Here is a 22,733-nt window from a genome sequence, read left to right as displayed (position 1 = left end):
ACGGCAGCTCACAACTCTTTGTAATTCTAGTTCTAGGGGATCCGACACCCTCACACAGAGTATATACAGGCAAAACACCAGTGTATAATAAATAATTTTAAAAAAAAAGACATTTAGGAAGGGACAAGGGGTGGTGTGGTTCTAAGACAGAAGAGACAACAGCGGGGAGGGAGGCTGACATGTGGCTCCGGACAGAGAACTTATCTAGCACGTGCAAAGCCTCATTTCTTTTTAATATTTTTTGCCTGGATCATTTGAAAATGCCAAGGTTGTTCATCAATCCCCATTGCTGTTCCTAATAGAAACTGGATTCCTCTGGGCAGTGGTGGCTCACACCTTTAATCCCAGCACTCAGGAGGCAGAGGCAGGCAGAGGCAGGCAGATCTCTGTGAGTTCAAGGCTAGCCTGGTCTGTATAGTGAGTACCAAGACAGCCAGAGCTACACAGAGAAACCCTGTCTCAAAAAACAAAAACAAAACAAAACAAGAACAACAACAAAAAAAAACAAAGAAAAAGAAAGAAAGAAAAAAAGGAACTGGTTTCCTTTTGGTTATATTGGACTTTACACACCCAGAATCCTTATTCTCAGGAGACTGAATTAGGACAGGGGCTTCAAGGACAGCCTGGGAAGGAGGGATGAATGAGAATACTCAATGGGCTGTAAAAACCACTGTTTACCCACTGACATAAACCCTTCCAGACTTTCGTTTGGTGGTGGTGGTGTTTTTGAGACAATGTCTTGCTATATAGCCCAGGCTGGCTTCACACTTGTGGCCATTCTCCTGTCTCAGTCTCACTTCCATGCCTTGCTTATGCTTTCCTCATACGGAATCCCTGCAGCTCTCTCCACATCCTCCCACCCGCACAGGCGTGCATGCCACGGAAAGCACATAGATTCCCGTGGCCATCTTCCCAAGTTCCTGTGCAGCATCCATCCCCACAGCCGTCTCCTGCTGACTCCACATCCATCAAACACTGGCTCCCTGTCCACTCCCAGTCCCCACGGCCACGGCTCTACTTTGTGTCTTCATGAGTCAGATGGCTCTAAGCGCCTCACGTAAATGGATTCATACACTGTGTGCCCCCTTGCAATTGGCCTGTTTCATTTGGCAGAAGGAGAATTCACTTAGCAGAGTCAAAATGTCCTTCCTTTTAAGTGCTCAATAATGTTCCCTCACAGGCATATACTTTTTTATTTATCCACTCATCCATTTATGGGCACTTAGTGAAAATAGGCTTCTTTTTAAGTTGCTTTCCTTTTCTATCTTGCAGGCATCACTTCATATTAAAGTAAAAGTACATTTTTAAAATTTTTATTAGCGTATGTTAATTATATATAATGGGCTCTATTATGGCATTTTCGGACATTTGTAGAATATAATTTGGCTAGTGTTCATGCCCATCACCTTTTCCTTTTCCCTTCTCACTGATCACTTCTTTCCACAGCTATTTCCTCTTCTTCTTTCATGGGTCCTTCCTTCCTTCCTTCCTTCCTTCCTTCCTTCCTTCCTTCCTTCCTTTCACCAATGAGTTTCATTAGGGTTGTCTTCAAGAGCACGGGTTGAAGGTTATTTATAAGAGCATGGGGACCTTACTCTGGTAGCCCCACCAAATAAAATGGAGACATTATTATTTAGGGTTTTTTTTTTTTTAATTGATGTTGTTTGAAAACAAGTCTCACTACACAGCCTGGCCTGGGACTCAAAATCCCCCTGCAGGGATCTCAGCCCTGTACCACCACGCCCACCAGTGGCTCTTACAACTCTGTGAAATATATGGTCTAAGCCGGGTGGTGATGGCACACGCCTTTAATCCCAGCACTTGGGAGGCAGAGGCAGGCAGATCTCTGTTTGAGGCCAGCCTGGTCTACAAGAGCTAGTTCCAGGCTCCAAAGCTACAGCAAAACTCTGCCTTGAGAAACCAGAAAGGAAAAAAAAAGGAAATGTATGGTCTATGTTAATTAACTAGACCACTTATAATCAACATGATTATTTACCCATTATTATTTAATAAACTTTTCACTAATGCAGTTTTCACAGACTTATGCCGAGGAGTGAGCCACACATGAGAAGGAGCAATGTTTATATGAGGTTCGAGGGCTAATAATAGAAAAGCCATGTTTGTGCATTTTCAGGTCATGGAGGTCTCTGCTGGTCCTGTCTTCTCCCATGAGGACCACCGTCCTAAACTTGTATTAACAGACTTTTCTCTATCGTTTTTTCATATAGAATATGCCCTGCTCCCTCTTAAATTCCACCCCTAAAGGAATCTGCAGGAGAGACCAAGGATACTGCAGGACCCCAGTGTGCCTTGTCCCAGTCCGATCCCTATTCTTCGACTATGATTCTCTGTCTCACCACATAGGCCCATGGTTCATAGGCTGGAGTCTTCAAACTAGTGACCCAAAATAAACCGTTTATAAGTTTATTGCTTCAGGTATCCCATTACGGTGTGAGGAGACATACCTCTCTCTTCCCTTCTGGTTGTCAGCAAGCCTTGGCATTGTGTGGTCTGTAGAAGCCTCACCTGGTTCTCTGAGTTCATATGGCTTTTCCCTGTGTCTCAGTCTCCACATTCAAATCTCATTTTCTTCCTTCCAAGACACCAGTCTTTGGGCCAAAAGCCTTTGATCTCAGACAACATGAGTATAACTCAATTTGATTGTGATTGCAATGACCCTGTCCCCAAAATGATCAAGATATGAACATATGCTTTTAAGGGGCACAATTTAACCCACTACTGTGGGTGGGCATCCTTGTTCCCAAGCCATCCTCCTGCCCTATCTCCTTTGGGAGGCAGGTAGGAGGAATGCTCCCTGCTCACAAGCAAACGGAGGGTACTGGAGGCTTCTCCCTAGCAGAAGAGAGAGCAAGGGCACATTGAGCAGCAGGGGACTTATGGGGCCAAGAGAGCCCTGGGCCAGCAGAGTGGCTGAGCCAGCCTGTGCTGAGACAGTTTTGCTCTGGTGTCCTCAGCGGAGCCCTGAGCACGGTGACATAATGGCCCAACTCATTAGTCATTGCTCCTCCAGATGCCCAGACCATTTGGGAAACATGGCTGCGTTCTGTGAAGTCACCACGTTTACAGCATTTAGGGTCAGAATAAACAAAGCAGCAAAGAGTTTGGGGACTCATGGCTTTCTACTCCAGACTCCAGAGGGTGCAGAATGAAGGATGGTATCTTCACTGGGCCCTACGGCACCTGTGCCTAACACTCCCCCTAAAAGCCCCTTTGCTTACTGTCCATTCTTTTCTCTCTGGCCTCTGGGAGGTGGAGCATTAGGGTACAGACCACAGTATAGGGGGATCTCACAGGCCGACACTTCATAGGTGGTCAGCATTGTGAGATGAGTGAAGGCAATCTTCAACAAACGGAGAAGTGAATGAAACAGTCCCATGGGGTTTTTTACTCCCAAACGAGCGTGCGCATGTGTGCGTGCGGACGTGTGTGTGTGTGTGTGTGTGTGTGTGTGTGTGTAGCGCCTGCACTACGGGATGATACATGAGCCAGGAACTAGGCTAGAGACTTAAAAACACACACACAGAGACAGCCAGGGACAGGGGTCATCCTTGATACAAGAATGCCAACTTTATTGTGCTCCAGGAAAGCTTATATAGGGATTCTTAACTGATAGCCACGCCCCAGCTCTCGGGATCTTTCAGCTGCAGAATTCACTCTCTTGCCATCAAGATCTCTTGCTCAGAGCAGCTGCAGGCACAGGTAAACAAGTTGTTTTGCTCAGTTCACTCCAGCAGGCAAAGGGTCTGAGGCAAGCAAAGAAAGTCAAGGGGTCAGGGGTCTGCAGCCCCCAACATGTGTGCGTGTGTGCATTTGTGTATGCACATGTGGTGCGGGAGAATTGTTTGTATTCTGTCAATCATGTTTTAAATAAAACATGCTGATTGGCCAGGCAGGAAGTATAGGCGGATCAACCAGATGGAAAGTAGAGGCGGGGCGATGAGAACATGAGAATTCTGGGAAGGAGGAAGCCCATTCCTCCCAGTCCTGCCCAGACTACAGAAGAAGCAGGAAGTGACCTGCCTCACTGAAAAAGGTACTGAGCCATGTGGCTGACATAGATAAAAATAATGGGTTAATATAACTTATAAGAGTTAGCAAGAAGCCTGAGCTAATGGGCCAATCAGTTTATAATCTTATGGAGAGCTCTGTGTGATTTTCTTAGGGGGTTACCAGCTACGGGAACCAGGCAGGACAGAATCCCCAACAAGCAGGCCCTCGTGCTACACACATGTGTGTGTTTGTGTGTACACAAGTAGTTCTTAAGGTGGTCACTGTTTTCTTTCTTAGAGAGGGTCTCATCAAATATTGCAGACTGTCCTGGAGCTTATGGTCCTCTGGCCTCCACCTCCCAAGAGCCTGGGATCAGCTACCAGGACACTGTGGGAGAGTCGAACCTGGTAGTCCAGCTTCATGTAGGGCTTCCCGGGGTACTGCATGCACTTTTGATTTACTGTGTTCTACATTGACTGGTTTACTGGAACACAGACTCATCTGTGCATGTCTCCATACGTGTGCAGCTTAAACTATCTTGATAACAGACTGCCTCCAACTTCAAGCCCATGAAAACCCTTTGATGAGCTGAAGGGCTCAGGTCAGGAAGTCAGATAGGAACTAGAAGGGATGGCTGATTTCTGCCCCAAGCCAAGGCTGACTCAGCGGTGGGGGCTACAGCCATCTGCAGGCATCTTCACCTACGTGTCTGGTGGTTTCACTGAAGCCTCAGCTGGGCTGCCAGCCCAAACGCCTACCCATGGCTTCTGCATGTGGCCCCTCCATGTTGGCGGGTTTGGGTTTCTTCAAGCCAGCTGGTAGCTAGGAGCCAAGGAAAAGTTTCCCACAAATCTAAGTGCAAGCCCACAGAATTGTTATGACTGTGCCCAAGAGATCCCAGGGCAGCACACGGTGTGCCTCAAGGAGGTCACGCAGGACGCCAGGTTCAGGGCCTGGGGGAGTGGGCCAGAGTCTAGGACATGTGTACAGATTTGTGTCCATCCTTCCCCTGGGGAGATAGCCCAGTGGTTAAGAGCACTTGCTGCTCTTGCAGAGGACCCCGGTTTGGTTCCAACATCCGCATCAAGGAGCTCACAGCTGCCAGTAACTCCAGTTCCAGGGGATCCAGTGTCCCCTGGATACATGTGGTGCACACACACAGGAGATTAAAATAAAGAGTGTTTATATCATTCATACCAAAAAAAAGATATATAACATTAGAAGAGTTAAAAGTCGCCAGGTGTGCCTCCCTGATGCGCAACCAAAGGCAACCACTTTTTCCTGTTATTTATGTGCTTGCTTTATTTCTAATTGTGCCACCCACGTTTGATCCCAAATAACATAGATTGTTTATAAAACTCATAAAAATGGCATCAAAAAAAGCTAGCCATGATGATTTAGATCTGTAATTCCAGTCCTTGAAAGGTTGAAGCAGGAAGGTAGTGAGTTTGCGCCTAACCTGGAATACACAGCAAGACCCTGTCTCAAAAAAAAGGAGGAAGCCATATAGAATATTCTTTTGTGACCTCATTCATTTACTCTTATATCAGGGCACGGTAGGCTTGGTTATCCTGGGGTAGCAAACATCCCTGAAATCTCATTGGCTGACAACCACAGTTATCTGCCACTCACAGAATGTCCGTGCTGTGAGTCAGCTCTAACGCTGCTCTGGAATCCAGGCTCAGGCACAGCTCTGACTGGAAACATGGCTAGTCTCCAGACAGAAGGAAAAGGTGGTGGATTACAGGTTTGACATTTCAAATTCCTGGTCAGAAGTGACAGGTGTGGGCTCCATTCCATGCGGCAAGCAAATCACGTGACCAAGTCTAAGGTCCAGTAGAGTGCAATTGTAATCCTTGGGTAGAGGCATACCCCAAAGAGGGTGGCCCTGGAGCAGTAAGGAGTGTTTGAGGCAATAATTCAAACTACCATGATGCTTCCCTCAGTCACAATCATTTGCTTCCTTTGTTTGTTTGTTTTGTTTTTTGAGACAGGGTTTCTCTGTGTAGCCCTGGCTGTCCTGGAACTAGCTCTTGTAGACCAGGCTGGCCTCGAACTCAGAGAGATCCGCCTGCCTCTGCCTCCCAAGTGCTGGGATTAAAGGCGTGCGCCTCCGCTGCCTGACAATTATTTGCTTCCTTAATGCAACTTACCTCAACATTCCTCCTTGGTCACACATGTTTTCTTCTCTCTTGCCAAACAACTCACTTTTCTCACAGGAGAGATCCGACATTCCCACCCAGTCAGGGAAACGGACTCCAAATCCAGAATCTCGCGACAGGTACAAAGGGTGGAGGCACGGTTCCTCTGACTGGAGAGGACAAGTTATCTATCGTTCAGGAACAAGGATGGGAAACAAACACCTCATTTAGAAGGAATGGGGAACAGGGCACTGGCCATTGAATTCCTGAAATGTTATAGGACTGGCATTACAAATCGCCTCTTTTAAAAAAATGTATTACCTTTGTGTGTGTGTGTGTGTGTGTGTGCATGCATGCGCGTGCGCACATGCCATGGCATGCGCATCTGAGATCAAAGGCTAATTTGAGTCTCTCCTCCCAGCATGCGGGGCCTAGGGATCCAACTCTGCAACAAGTGCCTTTATCCATGGGGCCCTCTCAGGGGCACACATGGAGCCTCTTGTCCTGGGGGTGGGGATGTCTTTTGATCAGGTCTTAGTTTTGCTCCTGGTGGAGAGTGAGTCCCTCAACCTTTGACTAAAAGGACTTAAATGCTATGTCCTCTTAGTTCTGCCATTCAGAAGGTCCATATATAATCTTCCTAAAAAAAAAAAAAAAAAGCCGGGTGGTGGTGGCGCACGCCTTTAATCCCAGCACTCGGGAGGCAGAGGCAGGTGGATCTCTCTGAGTTCGAGGCCAGCCTGGTCTACAAGAGGTAGTTCCAGGACAGGAACCAAAAGTTACGGAGAAACCCTGTCTCAAAAAATCCAAAAAAAAAAAGAAAGAAAGAAAAAGCAGATGAATTTTCGAGATTGTGAAGTTTTCCTATTTGCTTTCTATAATAGATTATTATTATTCTTTAAGATATATTGTCCCTCTCCATGGGCATTTAACTACCACAGGACTGATTGTAAGTGCTTGCTCCATTCACTGATGTCAACTTGGTCATGTGATTTATGTATGTATGTATTTGTGGTCAGTGAAATGTGAACACAGGTATGATGCCACTGGTCCAAGGCAGGGTGTCTCACCTTTTAAGGCATGTATGAAACACCACAGGATCTTGCCAAACATCCTTTCTGATTCAGCAGTTCTGGGGTGGGGCCCCAGGAGCTACATTATCTAGCATGCTGAAGTAGATGGCAAAGATTTGTGGACCACACTGGGTAGTAAGACTGGGCAGTGGTCCTCTAACTTGGCCCATCTGGAGGGATTGTTAACCCAGATTTATAGGTGGACCTCAAGTTTTATGATTTAGTAGACCCTAAAAGAATTGGGTATCTTTGATGCTGCTGCTCTGGGGAACGAGCTTTGAGAAAGGCAGTGGGGACGAGCAAGTGTCTGTTTAACCCCATCCCAGCACAGCGCTGAGTCTGACGAATTCCTTATTCCACGTTAGACTCGGGGAACTTAGGCCACTTGGATGCCTGTGTTCTGACCCAGTTCCAGTTAAATCAGAAAAGCCAGGAGGGGGCCCCAGAGCTGTTGTTTCCATAGTGTTAGCTATAATGTTGTGTCCAAGGCGGGAACCACAGAACTACTCTGAGCCTCTCCTCTGCACATGACCGGTGGATTTCAAGCAGAAATACTAAGGTCAGCATGAGGCAAGCCATCAGACATGCAGTCTAATCTCCACACCTCCATGTCAGCAACTGTTTTTTTTTTATTTTTTATTTTATTTTTTTTAGTTTCCACAAATCACCGAGGACATTAAAAACGAAAATATAATCAACAGCAGCAAATAGCCACTTTAACAGAATAAATACTGTTCCAGGGTTGTCCGTGGGGTTACACAAGAGTCACCAGAGTCACCATCCAAAGAGCTCCATGGTCTGTCATTTTGCTGCTGGGTCACTGTCTACTCTCACCGGAATCTTCCATAGACCTACTTCCCGCTGGCACCCCTCTGCGTTTGGAAATGCTTGGGTGGAGCTCGATGGCAGAACACCTGCCTGGCGCGCATGAGGCCCTGGCAGGATAGAATACAGAATACATGAGAAGGAGCAAACAAAACAAGCGCTGCTGGACTCAAATCACTCAGTCTCCTGCCTCTGCTCACTGATGTATTTCCAAATAGGTGCCCGAAAACTGCGCCAATTTCCAAGCTTCCCTAAACAGGAAAGCCTTGTTCCTCCCATCCCTCACCCTAAACTACTACAGAGGCTCCTAAAAATGATGAAGGGTGTTGGCCGAAGTCATTTTCTCGGCAATTGCCCTCTTCCGATTCAATTAAATAAACATGGTTTATTGCCTCCCATCAATGAGGTACAAAGATGACTAATTTAACATCCCTGACCCCAAAGTGTAGCGCCTGGGAGCCGATGTTACATAAATGAGTCAATATTACCGGCGAGATAGGAGCTATGATGTAAGGTCTGAATTATGTAGGTGGCTTTGCCCTTGCTGCTCTGCCTCAGCACAGAGCCTCGCAAATCAATGGCTTTAGCTAAACAAAGGAGCGGGGAAATGGGAGTGTTGAGGAAGCAAACTCCACAGGATGGGGAGGGAGTCATATGCCTGGAGGGGTTCTGTAGCAGCGCATGGAAGGCTGAGAGGTCTTCCAGATGGAGAAGTGCAGCTAGCGGGCTTGCTCCAGGGAGCCTGGCTTTGCTTCCACCACACTAGGTTTCCATGCTGGCCACCTGCCGTGTACAGGAGAGCTGGGGATCCAAACTCAAGTCCTCACTCTTGGGTGGCAAGCCTTTTACCCCCTGAGTCGTCTCGTCAACCCCCTCCCCCGAATTCATTTAAAAACCTTAGTCCCAGCAGCAAGGCAGAGCACTAGAAAATGACAAACCCTGTGGGAAAGGGAATGGAGAGGAGAGCAGAAGGCTAAAGACAGAACTCAGGGCAGAAGGAGGAGGTCCTCACAGTAGACACAAAGGGGAGGGATGAAAAATCAGGAGTGATTCCTAAGCAGGAGGACCTGGGAGTCAGAAGCCAGATAAAGGGGGACAGCAATCCAATCTGTGGCAGAAGCCTGGGTCAGGGTGGCCTCTGCCAGACCAATCCAGTGGAGCCGGAGATCAAACTACAGTCACTGGTACCCAAAGGCCCTGTCTCCCCTTACCTCCCTCCTTACTCCGGGTGTGTTTACATGTTTACTGCCTTCTGTCTCTCTCAGAGGAAATGCAAATTTAAAGACTTGAAGCCTGCCAGATGTGGTGGTGATCTTAGCACTTAGGAGGGATAGGCTCAACTCTGATTTCAAGGTCACCCTGGGCTATCTAGTGAGGCCTTTTCTCAAAAACAAACAAACAAAAAAGACATGAAGTCAGGGAATCTATTCCTTTGCGGACATTCTGGATGTTAGTTTTTTCTTCTGTTCCTTCTCCTTCCTCCACAAAATCTTATTCAAAAAAACATACAATGTACATGTATGTAAGCACTATTACACCAAACCCCAGGTAACCATCAGGCCCTGTCAACAATGTCCAACCCATGACCAATCCTGTTTTCATCTCTATGTGTTTATCTTCATGACTTTGAAGCAAATATTAAACTTGAATCCATTTCATCCATAATTATTTTAGTATGTGCCTCTAAAAAAAGTAAGGACTTTAAAAAAAGTTATAATTAATAGAACATAAAATCGGAATGCCTCTGTGTCGGCCAAAATGCAGTGTTTAGATTTCCCAGTAGTTTAGATACTTCACTCGCAAAAAGTTTGTTTTTGTACAATGTTGAGGAGCAAATCCAGGCCGCCTGCACCTAGTCAATACCATTGAGCAGCAAGCTCTGATTTGTGTTGTTTTCTGTTTGTAGTAACAAAAATGCTTTAAAAAATTATGATGTCACAGGTTCCCCTTTTACAGTTTCCTTGACTGAAGAAGAGGCCTGTGCTGTCTTGATAGTCTGGGGGTTAAGAGGATCTTTGGGCAGTCCAGCTTCTCAGTGGGGTGCTGCCTATACAGCAAGTGAACCTGAACTGACAGTAGTCTTAGGCTTGTAGCTTGATGAAGTTCCCAAATCAACACAACTCACAGGTCAGCTCAGGAACAAGGCAGTACCTGTCTCAGCAATCCTCTCTCTGTTTCTCCCACCCTACAGAGGTCACCAGACCTCCTCACAGCAGAGGTTCCAAATGTTGCCTTCTTTAAACCTTCTGGAGATCAAACCAAACAGTTCTTCTACGTGGCAAGTTCTTTGGCTCCGCATTTTATCCACGTTGGGATTAGAGCAATGATCTGTTCTTCTCCAGTGTTCTCCAGTAATCCACTGGATATGGCTATACCATGATTTGCTTATCCATTGTTGTGCTAATGAACCTTTGGGCTGTTGACAGTCACAGGCTGTTCTTATAAGATGGTGCTACCATGACCACGGTCATGTATGTGTTTCTTTGGGTTCATACTTAGAAGTGAGAATCATACACGCACTTAATTGCTGGATTTTAACCTGCTCTTAAGAATCTTGGTCTCTTTGCACACCACATGTGCACCTTGAGCATGTCATCTCAACCATCTGGAGTTTATCTGTGAGGATGATCACACCGGCCCCATGGAGCGATGAGGACTGTGTAAAGCTCTTAGAGCCACACCGGCTTTTAGGAAGTGTTTTGTGCGCATTGTCTCTTCCACTTTTCTTGTGGTGCCTTCCTGATCTTCATTGCTCTCCTGCTTCCTAAAAGCTCCATCCTTCCAGGTTCGGGGTAACCCGATGGTGTTTCTCTCTAAAACTGGTCTATTCCCTTGACTTCTGCTTTCTCATATATGGAAAATTTGCAAACTATATTTAAAAAGATAACTGTTAATCTCTTTATCTACAAAATTTGGTCTCTCTTCTACTGGCCAAACCTGCCTTTCTAAGCCTTTCTCTCCTTTGAATATGCATGTTACCATAATCTCAACAGCCCTGGGTCAACCTGGCCTTTCTCTTCCTTGCAATCACCTCCAAGCAGCTTAAAATCATCTCTAACCCTTCCTTTCCCCTTGTATCCCAGTTTTAATTTGTGAGGGAGTCCTGATGAATATTTGTACTCACATCACATGTGTATGTGTGCGTGTGTTTGTGTGCGTACGTGTGTGTGGCGTGTGTTTCTGGGGATGGAACCCAGAGCCTTTTGCATACTAGTCAAGTGTTCTGCTATTGCAATTCACCGCCGGCCTACCACCACATCACTTTTTTCTTTTTAATTCCCTGTCCCTTTTGACTCCCATTGTCTTACTCAATCCCTCGTCACCTCACACCTAAACTAACATCATAGCCCGCCATTTCTTCTGCCTGGCCTCAGGCTGTGCATTCACCCAGGGAAGAATACTTACTGCCTCCGGGGTGACCTGGTTAAAACATAGGCAGTGCTTCCAGGCTGGGCACCCGGATGTATGGCTTCTGGAATGGCAACTCTTAAATGCTCCACGAAGTCTGTCCCCAGGGAAACACCCACAGCAGGTGGGGACTGTGTAATACACAAAACTGCAACCACCTAAAGCTCCTGCAAATTGTCCTAAGAACATTCAAAAAAAAAAAAAATGTATAAACTCGGAAGCCAGAAAATCTGCTAATTCCCAGGGAAGAACAGTGCGAGTCAGTGCCACTGAGCCACAAACCACTTCCTTCTTCTTACTCCAAAATTCTGGGAGGGGGGCCGCGAGAACAAGAACACAAGTGGTATTTTTCTACAGCTCACGGCCGGCAGTGGCATCTGTATGACCCTGCAGAGGCGGGCTGCCTTCCAGCTCCATGTCTCAAAGGCTCTGATGCAGACAACGTGGGCTGAGTGGGCTGAGGTTCACGCACAGGTGGAAAGTTCAAGTTCAGCTGCGGATGGCTGAAGATGAGCTGCTTTAATCACCCAGGCCCCGGCTTGCTCACTGGGCAGAGACTCTGCTTTGAGAGGGGCAAGCCAAGAAAACCAAAGGCTACTTACCCTGTCCAATGCCCTGTCCACTAAGCGGGACTATCGCTGAGACAGGGGGAGTGCCACTCTCCCTGCCCAAGTTCCCCTGGTCCTAGAGCAGCCTTGCTGAGGAGGAGCAAGCCATAAAACAGCCTGGAGCTTTCACCAAGACAGACAATTTGGGGACATTAATTGGGGATGCTCCCAGAAATGATATTGTGTTAGGAAGCAATTAAGAATAGCTAGGCACTCCTCCATTAGAACAATCTAGAGTAGGGGGTGGGGATAGAGCTTAGAGGTATAGCACTTGCCTAGTGTGTGTGAGACCCTGGGTTCGGTCCCTAGTACCACATACACAGACTCGAATTGCGGACCAGTTAACAAATGCATCAGAGAGGATCATGGAATGCATTGGTCAACCCCCCTCCTCCCACTTCTGGAGTTGGACTGAGCCTCAAAATTAACCTGATTGTTTCTGCAAAGGGGACCAGAGTTGAGTTGGCAAGACTGAAGCAATTTCTTTGTCAGGGCATGGTCAAAACCAAAAGTCAGCCACAGTGAAGGTAAACAGCCCATAGAATTTCACAAGCCAACAGATTAATACAAAGATCAGGTAGAGGAACTGGAGAGATGGCTGCGTGGTTAAGAGCACTGGCTGCTCTCCAATTCCCAGCACCCACATGGCAGCTCGCAACTGTATATAATTCAAGTTCCAGAGGACCTGACACCCATGGCAAAACACCAACGCACATAAAATAAATTAAAAAAAAACAACAACAAATAGATGAGGTAGAAGAGCAAAGGGAGTGTTTTAGGACCCGTGTGCGCACCAGGCACAGCAGTGCAGGGCTGTAGCAATCAAGGAGGCTGAAGCAGGAGGATCAAGAGATAGAAGCCAGTTTGGGCTACATGCTAAATAGAGCTAGATTCTGTCTCAAATCAGCAACAACAAAAAGACCATTGCCATTCCAAAGTAACTGTGTACATGCTCCCGTCTGCAGCCTCTGAGGAATGACATCCAAATCTATCTGTGAGAGAAAGAGACTTCATCAGAATAATCCAGCTAAACCACTCCACAAATAAAATACGTGAACACAATAGCAATAAGCCCCAGCCAGGCTGGGTAGCCCACACATTTAATCCCTGAACTTGGGAGGCAGAGGCAGGAGGATTAGAAGTTCAAGATCGTCCTTGGCTTCCTAATGAATTTGAGGCCAGCCTGGGCTACGTGAGACTCTGTCTAAAAACAAACAAACAAACTTGACCACAGCAGTATTACTCCACTGTCCAGCATCAGGACATGGATCCTGTTTTGAGTGATGGATGAAGAGACTGAGATTCACTTGACCAACAGATACCACAGCCTAGAGCTGAATTCAGAAAGATCCTTCCCTTAAGCACATACACACACACGCACACACACACACACACACACACACACACACATACATGTAATCGGAAAACTCACCCTGCTATACGAATTCTACCACCAGTAGTCTTTAAGTTACCTGCCCACTTGGGCGTGGCCTCTTATACTATTTATGCCCATGTAAAGCGTGCGTCGGGTCTCTTTTCTGGCTGCGGGATTCAGTTGCTGTTCCCCGTTCCAGCAGAGGATTGTGATCTGTGAGTCTACCCCCAAATAAATAACCCTCTAATATACTCAATTCTGAGCTAGTGTGGGGTTTCTTTTAAGCGTCCTTCTTCATTACCCTCTGACACATTTTTGTAAGTGTGTAATTCACTGGGACTGAGAGCAACCACCTCAGCTACACAACTGCTTCCTCTCCCAAGACTGAAATCCGGCAGCCATTAAACCCAGCTCTCCATTCCTCTCCCACCCGGCCTATTTTGTTATCTGTAAATCTGACACCTCTAGGCACCTTTTAGAAGGGAAATGTTACAGGCTTTATGGCTTTATTCTTATTGGCTTATTTTCCTTAGCACAGCATCCTCGAGGATTACTTGTGTTGTAGTGTGTGTCGGAATCTCATTTTTATTATCCATTCCTCTCTATCCACAGGTTGTTTCTTCTTTTTGCAGTTGGGAGCAATGCGGTGATGAACACTAGTGTACAAAAACCCATGTGAATCATGCTTGACTTTGTGTGTGTGTATGTGTGTGTGTGAGTGTGTGACATGGTTTCTCTGTGTAGTCCTGGCTGTCCTGGAACTCACTCTGTACAACAGGCTGGCCTTGAACTCAAAGAGTCACCTGAGTTCTGGGATTAAAGACACATGCAACCGCTGCCTGGCTCAAGTCTAACTTTTAAGGTGCCATGTCTGTATTGAGGATAATACAACAAATGAGGTTAGGGTAGAATACGGAAGGCTATCTTAAATATCTTAAATTTTAATAGCTATGACATCGTTTTAATGAGATCAGAATAACTACAACCATCACATCAAGTCTGACGTGTCACAGTGCTTCTGTCCACAGTGGCACAGCGCTATCAACATTGGGGGCCAGGTAATCAATCTCACATGACCAGGTGCTGTTCTGGGCACTGGAGGGTGGTTTAGTCACATCTCTGGTCTCTATCCACAGAATGTCAACAGCACCCTTCTAGCGATGACAACCAAACACGTCTTTGAAAGCAAAACTGTCGACAGTTAAGAACAACTGACTAGACCCAAGATGTGGCTGAGTGGTCCTGTGTTTGCCTAGGTGTGAGAGGCTTCAGATTCAAGCCGCAGCATCACCAAGCCAAAGCCAAAACACTGATTTAGGCTGAGTCTGAAGAAGCCTTTCCACTTGAAAAGCAAAGGTGCACCTGGGCATGGCGGCACACTTTTGTTATCCAATCACCTGAGAGGTAAAGGCAGGAGGATCAGGAGTTCAAAGCCAGCCCCTGTTACATAGCAGGTCTGAGATCACCTAGGATTATAGGAGACCGTTTCAAAACAAAACAAAACAAAACCACACAAAGAAAATAAGAAGAAGAGCAAAGGCAAAAGCCAGGAATGGTAATGCACGCCTATTATCTCAGGACTCGGGTCACTGAAGGAAACTCAAGAGTTTGAGGCTAGCCTCTACTACCCACAAAGACCTGTCTCAAAAAAATTTTTTTTAAGTGAATCAATTTAATGAACTCAGAAGTTACAGAAGAGGGAATACAGAGATAGGGCCACAATTATGAAGGAGGCGTGCAGCTGCCTAGCAACTGGGGGGGGGGTATGACAGAGGGGGGATGCGTACCCTGCAGGGTGCTAGGCAAAGACATTAACTCAAGTGAAGGCATTCACCGGCCTCTGACACTGGCCCATCTGTTCGTCTCTTCTGCTAGTTTTCCACCCTGCTCCCATTCTGGACAAGCTGTGTTGAGCTCTCCCACCTAGAGGCTTCTGCAGCTGCTGCCTTCACCACCTGGCGTACCCACTGCCCCAGCCCAGGCGTCTCTAAGCACTAGCTCAACTCTCCACGAATCCAAATCCGAAGAAACCGTTCCCTCTTGGGAATGAGGATCTTTGGCACAGGCTGAACTCTGCTGCTTACTGCAGAGCATCCTGAGCTGTCTCTAGGATTTCCACTTTGTCCTATATACCCGCCCACACGGGGACAGGACTTGGCCTCACGGTTCAGCCCATCTCTCTAGCACTGAAAATATGTTGCTCAGTAAAACTGTTTATTGTTTGGTTAATTTAAAAAATGATAGAAACAGTATATGGGTCTCTAAAGGGATTTAAGTAGCTTTAAAATAGCTCAAGCACATGAATTTTGGTAGGTGAGGATTTGTGATACGGTAGTTTAATGCACACATTTTATTGACTTCTTTGGAATTAATAGTGGGGAGCAGTCAATTTTTATTGCTGTAATTAAGAATGATGTCAAGAAGAGAAATGTTTGATGACTGAGTCTTCACCTATCTGTCCAAAACTTTTGATGTGTAATAGTAAGTCTGGAACACTGTGTGCGCGCGCGCGCGCGCATGTGTGTGTGTGTGTGTAAGATGGGGCAGTGACGTGTGGAAGCCAAACGACAACACTGTGACATCAGTTCCCTCTTCCACCTTGACGTGGGACCAAATTCAGGCCCTCAGGCTCACACAATGAGTGCTTTATCCACCGAGCCAGTCCCTGCCTCCCCCTCCATCCCCCTTTAAAAATCTTATTATAGATAACTTTACAGGTGGATTAAGGAAATGGCACAGGCCAAACAGAAGGCTATTTTCCCGTCATCACTGTTTTTTTTTTTTTTTTTTTTTTTTTTGGTTTTTCGAGACAGGGTTTCTCTGTAGCTTTGGTGCCTGTCCTGGAACTAGCTCTTGTAGACCAGGCTGGCCTCGAACTCCCAGAGATCCGCCTGCCTCTGCCTCCCGACATCACTGTTTTAAACAGCCAGCTGGATGGCTTTTCTAATAACGTCAGGAACCAGGTCCTTGAATAGCATCCTTGCTCGTCTTCACTGACCTGTGTAACACATCAGGCCTTAAAACTTCTAAACCAAGTCAATCACCACCGTCAGTGAGAGGCTAGCCAGTAGGTACAGTGCATTCTGAACCTAAGCTGCCCACAACCGGCCCTGGGTGTGACAACAAGCGACAGTACTGCATTCCTCAGTCTGAATCATGTCAGGCTGTCAGGGGACTCCAGATGACACGTCCGGACGGCAGCATCCTGTATCAACCTCTCAGCCTCACCCTCCCCCTTTGCCCTCACGGTGATTAAGCTGATGAGGTCTAATCCCCTGAACCTTAACACAATCCTTCAGATAATCCACAGCAAAGGAGGTTGGGCGTGGTGGAGGGAGGGTGAGCTGGAGTTCCATGGCAGTCTGTCCCTCTGTTACAATCTGGGCACTTGGAAGGCTGGAGGAGGAGGGCCACAAGTTTGGGGCCATTCTGAGTTATATGAGGCCTGTTTTGAAAGGCTCGAATAAAGTGACATTGACACATGTGTGCACACATGCATGTATGTCAAAAGCTTTTAATCAGCAGGGAGAAAACTTAGACAATGAGATGGATTTAGAGAAAGGTTCTTCAGCGGCTCCTCTGTTGATTATGACAAAGGTTTATTAAGGGCTTGGCCTTTGCCAGGTGCTGATGGAAACACAGTCCATTACAAACTCATTGCTTAGTCGGAGGGCCCCAGGAGCAAGCACATCACAGTCGGCTGCATTCAGTAAAGAAAAGGACAGAACAGAAAGGCGCTGTGCTTTCCCAAGGCCACAGAGCTAAGGAGGGTGGAAGCAGGATTCGAGCGCAACGGCAGAGATTCCAAAGCTGGTGACTCTGTCATTCCCTGAGGACCAAGAATGACAGGGCCAGGACAAGCAGAATATGTCTTACTTATGGGAGCCACATATGGCTCCCCCATCTTCCAGGGTACCCCATAGGCTCTCTCAGGTGAAATCCTGTAGAGAGGCTCTCATTGAGATGGATCCAGTTCCACATCAATCAAGTCCCAGAGCCTCAGCCAATGCAGAATGTGAGCAGGGACGTACTGTCTCTAGGTGACCTTGAACTTCCGATCCTCCTACGTCCACCTCCTGAGTGCTGGGATGACAGAGTACAACCATGCGTCAGGTCTATGCTGTGCTGAGGATGGAGCCCAGGGCCCTGTGCGCGCGAGGGAGGCACCCTATAGGCTGAACTACACCTCCAGCTCACCAGCTTTCACAATCGGCTTTACACACATACTCTGGCACCCGAGTATCTCAGGCCAAGGCTCACCGAGTCCTCAATCCCTGTAGACTGCTAAACTTGAAGGCCAAAATGAGGCCATTCTTGTCCCCTAAGTGACCTCCCACATTGATGCTTTGTAAAATGAAATAATATGATTAAACAGAATTTGGCAAGAGTCCTGGAAGAGGGGAGGAAACAGAAACCGGAGATAAATAAGAAAGCAGCACCGTGAGCTTCATTATGACCGTGGGTCCTTCCTGAGGCCACCCAGTCACAAAGGAGAAACGCATGTCCTGTTCAGCTCCCTCCTCTGCCTGGACTTGGTCTACACTGCTTTTCAGGCCTTGGTGAATCACTGTGTTTGAGAATTCCTAAGTCGGGCAGATGTCCCTTGTTAGTACTCCTGGTCGAACCCAGGTTCCCGAGACAGGACTGAAAACCCACTTTTACCATGGTGAATCCACTTTTACCACGGTGAACCCATGTTTACCATGGTGAGCTATCTGCAGTTCACTACAAACGGTCACTTTTGTGACTGGGAGTCAAGCTATTAACTCATCTGAGATCGCAGGAGCTACTGGCAGCCATTCCAAGACCAAAGCCGATGTTCAGCCCCAGCGGACACGGGCGGGAGGAGACCCAAATAGGGCTGAGCTGGCTTCCTCGGCACGTGTGCCACCGTGTGTGCATAACCACCAACCAGCTCTATTTAAAGGGAAGAACCAGAAAACTGTAGCTCAGAACCAAGTGTGTGCACCCACACACACGCCTGCACCCACACTCATGAATACAACTCCCTCAACTGGCAGCAGATCTATTTATAAGTTCATCATTTTTCAGGATTCCTTATTGACAATAGTACATGCTTATGACACACCTACCACGTGATGTTTGGTACCTGTGTGTTATTAGTGAGATGGCTATATCCAACCAGTTAACATCCCTAGCTGGTGACAGATTCAAGGCTCATCTCTCAAAGTCCAAACCATTTCAGCACAAGAGTCAGGACCATGGGGGAGGCTGTGGCTCAGTAAAATCCTTTGCTATCAAAGCCTGGGCTTCTCTTCATCAAAATGGAACAGAATAGGGAGGGATAGATAAGCCTTGAGATGAAACTTTATTGAGGCAATGTGACAACTGGGTAAAAACCACACGAGCAGTGGCTTCTCTCCCCCTCCTCTCTGCTGTCCCATGGCTATGGGTGCTTTCAAAGGTCTGAGGTTTAGTGCACTTCCAAGAGTCTATCTGTCCACACTCTGGGGTGTCCTGTGTCTTCAGAACGAGAAGTGGGCTCCAGGAGAGTCTGAGAGATGCTTTACTGAGTGACTTTTTGGTTTGGCACTGAGCAGCCTTCAAAAGAACCTATTTGTTCACATTGTATGTGATAAGGCCTCATTATGTAGCTCAGCCTGGCTTTGGACTTAAAGCAATCCTCCTGCCTCAGTCTTCTGCTGGGATAACAGTCACAAGTCACCATACCCAGCTTGTTCCACTCCTTGAGGTGGCTCCTAATTTCCTGGTCACAATCCTAAAAATGTGTTGGGGAAAATTTAGCATTGCTTCAAATACAACTTCCTTCCTTTGGCTATGTGGTTCTTGCATTTCTCCTACCTCCTCAGGGGCTTGCAGCTCCTCTGAGCCTTGGCAGTATGTCCCTTGCTGCCCCACTGGAGCGGCTTTTCAAGCCAGGAGTGTTCTCTTAGTCAAGCACGTGCCATCGCATGTGCTGCCTCAGGCTCCCGGAATTTTAGAACCGAGCCTAGTGGCATGGTCGGAGAGAGTGAGTGGCGAGCCGTGAGTCTCGAGGAAGGCCCGTGGAATGCCAGGCACTATTCTCAGTCATCTGTTCATCAGCTACCAGCCTTTACCAAATGAAATCAGCGGCACGCCAAAACACTGAACCGCACGGCCGAGGCCGCATTACCAGCACATCCTCCGTTCTAACGACTTCAGTGGTTACCTTCTTCCAAGAGACTTCCAACCTGCTATGGTGGCTGAAAGGCTGAAAGAACAGAGAGGGACAATAACAGGCCCGCATGTCCCCGCCCACTTCCCTAAGCTCAGAGAGATCAGAGGTCGCAGCCTCCACTCCTTTGTCCCTTTCTGGCTTGGTGACTCACCAACCTCTGCTCTTCAAAGTTAGGACTCCTCATTTCGTCACCTGTGTCCTCAGCTACAGGTCCGTCCTCCTGGACACACCAGAGCTGAGAACCCCACAGCTGAACTATCACCCCCCATCCCCCGCATTCATGCCCATGGGATTCCAGACCTTTCCAGCTCCAGAACCCAGCTAGCAGTCACAATAGGACTTCTCCCATCACCTCACCCCTATCAACCATCAAACACAACCCACTTTCTAGCCGGCTCCCCTTATCCCGCCTCTTGGGGCGGCCCTTATCCAATAGCGTCTTTGCCCACTGACCAAAGACATCAAAAGTAACCAATTGTAGAAGAACTGTCTGCTAAGAATCACCGCCTCCACCCTGAGCAACAGCCACACCAACCAATGGACTGCCAACCAGGCGCAATGAGCGCGCTAGCAAATAGAGTGGCGGCTGCGCTATCCAATAAGTAGTGAGGTACTCTTGGTTGGGGGCGTGACAGAGGCGGTCGTCAGGGGCGTGGCTGCAGTTGCCTGGGCGGGGCCGGTAGCGGCGGGAGCTGCGCTGGCCAGGGGTTCCGGCTGTATTTCTGTGAGCGCAGCCGGCAGCCGCGGAGCTGCGGGAATCGGACTCCGGGCTAGCTGCACCGCTGGAGTCAACGAGCGCAGGTAAAACCTCGGTTGGGCGAGCTTCACCAAGCCGCGATCGCTCTCTGGAGGCATCGGGCCAGAATCCCGAGTCCCCGGTCCCCCCGTGGCTCGGCCCATCGCGCCGCAGCCTGTGTGCTCCTGATCCGTGGGGACTGTTGGGGGACTGTCACCTGGCACTGCGGGGGTCCGGAGGGCTAGCTTGTCTAGAAGCGGGGCAGCCCAAACCACGGGTGGGATACGCCTTCCTGAAGGTCCTTTGTCCTCTCCTGCTCGAAGAACCGAGCTTGGGGACAAGGCCGACAGAGGCCTCCTGGCTGCCATCCCCTGTTCCCTATCGATGCTCACTCTTGGGCCTGGGGAGGTATCCACCGGATCAAACTCGGGGAAGAGGGTTACAGGATGCTGGAAACCTGAAAGGGCCTGACTACAAGCCCGGGATATTCGCTGGGCCTTTGCGTTTTAGGATCCCGGTGCTCCCTACGACTGATGGGTTCAAGTTCTAGGGAAGCAATTTTTGACCTACTTGGAGGCGCACTTTATTGAGCTTGTGGGGCAACTGTTCTAGGTGTTTCGTGGGCTTTCCCCCACAGCAAGATCTGTCCAGCAGCGCCCTGGGCTGCCTGCCAGGCTAGGCAGCCAGAACATCGACCTTGGAAGTGCCTAGGCAGAGGCCAGATGACAGCCACCTGTCTGGGATGCTTAGGAAGGGAAGGATTGTGTGATCCATCAGTAAGGCCTTTCTCCATCCACCAATGCACGCTGGACAACATTCAATGACTAGATTGAGGGGGATACTTACCAGAGTCCACTAGATTCCAAGGTGGTGTTGAATTCACCCATAATGATTTTTGATGTGTTTGCTCTCATGTGCGTGTGTGCATGCCTGTATGCAGATGAATAGGTTATACCAAAAGATGAGTTAACCGAGTTTATTATTTCAGTGTGCTGTTAGGGTTACTCTTTCCGGTTCCTCTATTTCAGTGCCTCCACCTCCAGCTTATCAGTTTTACCTGGCCCACAGGCAGGTTCAGAGAACAGGCGTGGGAGAGATTGCAGGTTTGGCAGAGTCAACATGATCTGTGCCCAGAGCTTTTCAAGGGCCATTGGGTTACAACCACATTAAGCAGAGTGCATTTTCCCTCTTCACTGCCTTCTCTTGTTTGCCTGGATAGAAGGGACATAATCTTCTGAAGGTCAGGAAGCAGAAGTAATTGTAACTCACCTTGCCCATGTAAGAATAAATGAAGATTTCGGTGAGCCAGAAAGCAGGCCAGTCCGTGCTGTTAATGGCCAACATGAACTTAGGATCTTTTCAACCTAAAATGCTCATCCAACCCATTCCCCTTATTGTACAGATGAAGAAACTCAAGGCCCCAGATGGTCACAAGGCTGGCTGGTCATCACAGGGTCATGACTAAGAGTTAAACTTTTGACCCTAGATCTAGCCTGGGCATGACTTAAATTTTACATGCAACCTAGTTCTCATTCTTTATTCAAGTTCTAGAGGAGCCCAGACAGGTTAGAAGCATAGACCTCAGTGTCTCAGTGCCTGGGTTTGAATCTTAGTCCTGCTTCTTCTCAGCTGTGCAAGTTGGGACCAGTTATCCAACCTCTCTGTGCCTGTTTCCTCACCAGTAAGGCAAAGGACAGTGTTGGCACCTTGGTTAAAGACGGAGAAATAGGCACTGTTGGGAACATTAGAACAGTGCCTGGCTCATGGTAACCATAACAGATTTGTTAGCTAGTGTGTTGTTACCTTTCTCTCTAGCTTTTCTTCAGATCCATCACCCAATATCCCCGCCCCGCCGAAATGTAGTCTATATCCTAACACAAGTTTCTTAGTTGCATCACCCCCCCCCCCCGTTTTCCTCATTAAATCAGACAATGTAGTTCCTCTGTTAGTTGTCACCCTGTGAGCACTCCTCCCGGACACTGGTATTTCTGTCATCTTTGAAGGGAGTGAAAGTGAATCTCTCAAAGTGATAGACAGAAGTCCCCAGGATCCGGGTCTGCACAGTGTCCTTCCAGACTCGCGTTCTCTCCACCCGGCCTTCCTCCCCAGTTGTCAGTGTGATTCAGCTTGATTATAAATGGATGAACGTTTTTAGATTAAGATTTCATGAGCCACCGAATTAAGTGCTTTTCGGAAGTTCAGGGATCATGTGTCGAGTGCCTTTAAGCAAGTTCCCTCGTCATTTGAGTAGGGGGAGCGGCAGCAGAAGCCTGGCGGAGACACAAGTGCAGGACAGACCCTTGCTGGCCATCTATTTGTTCTTTCCTCTGTCTGCATTTCCCCTGCTCCACCCTCTCCCCGCCTTTTTTTTTTTT

General features: G+C 47.8%; 1 protein-coding gene across 1 annotated transcript in view; it reads left to right on the top strand.

Annotated features, from left to right (window-relative positions):
- Window positions 1-20,307: 20,307 nt before the first annotated feature.
- The window catches only part of Abhd2 (abhydrolase domain containing 2, acylglycerol lipase), an 84,796-nt gene continuing 82,370 nt past the window's right edge, over window positions 20,308-22,733 (top strand). The window contains exon 1 of the mRNA XM_057756107.1: window positions 20,308-20,423. The gene's annotated coding sequence lies outside the window, so the exon portion shown is untranslated. The remainder of the gene's footprint in view (window positions 20,424-22,733) is intronic.

The sequence above is a fragment of the Chionomys nivalis genome, chromosome 23 (genome assembly GCF_950005125.1).
Source record: "Chionomys nivalis chromosome 23, mChiNiv1.1, whole genome shotgun sequence".
NCBI lineage: Eukaryota > Metazoa > Chordata > Mammalia > Rodentia > Cricetidae > Chionomys > Chionomys nivalis.
Note: the sequence above shows the minus strand (reverse complement) of the source record. Positions and strands in the feature narration are given on the sequence as shown.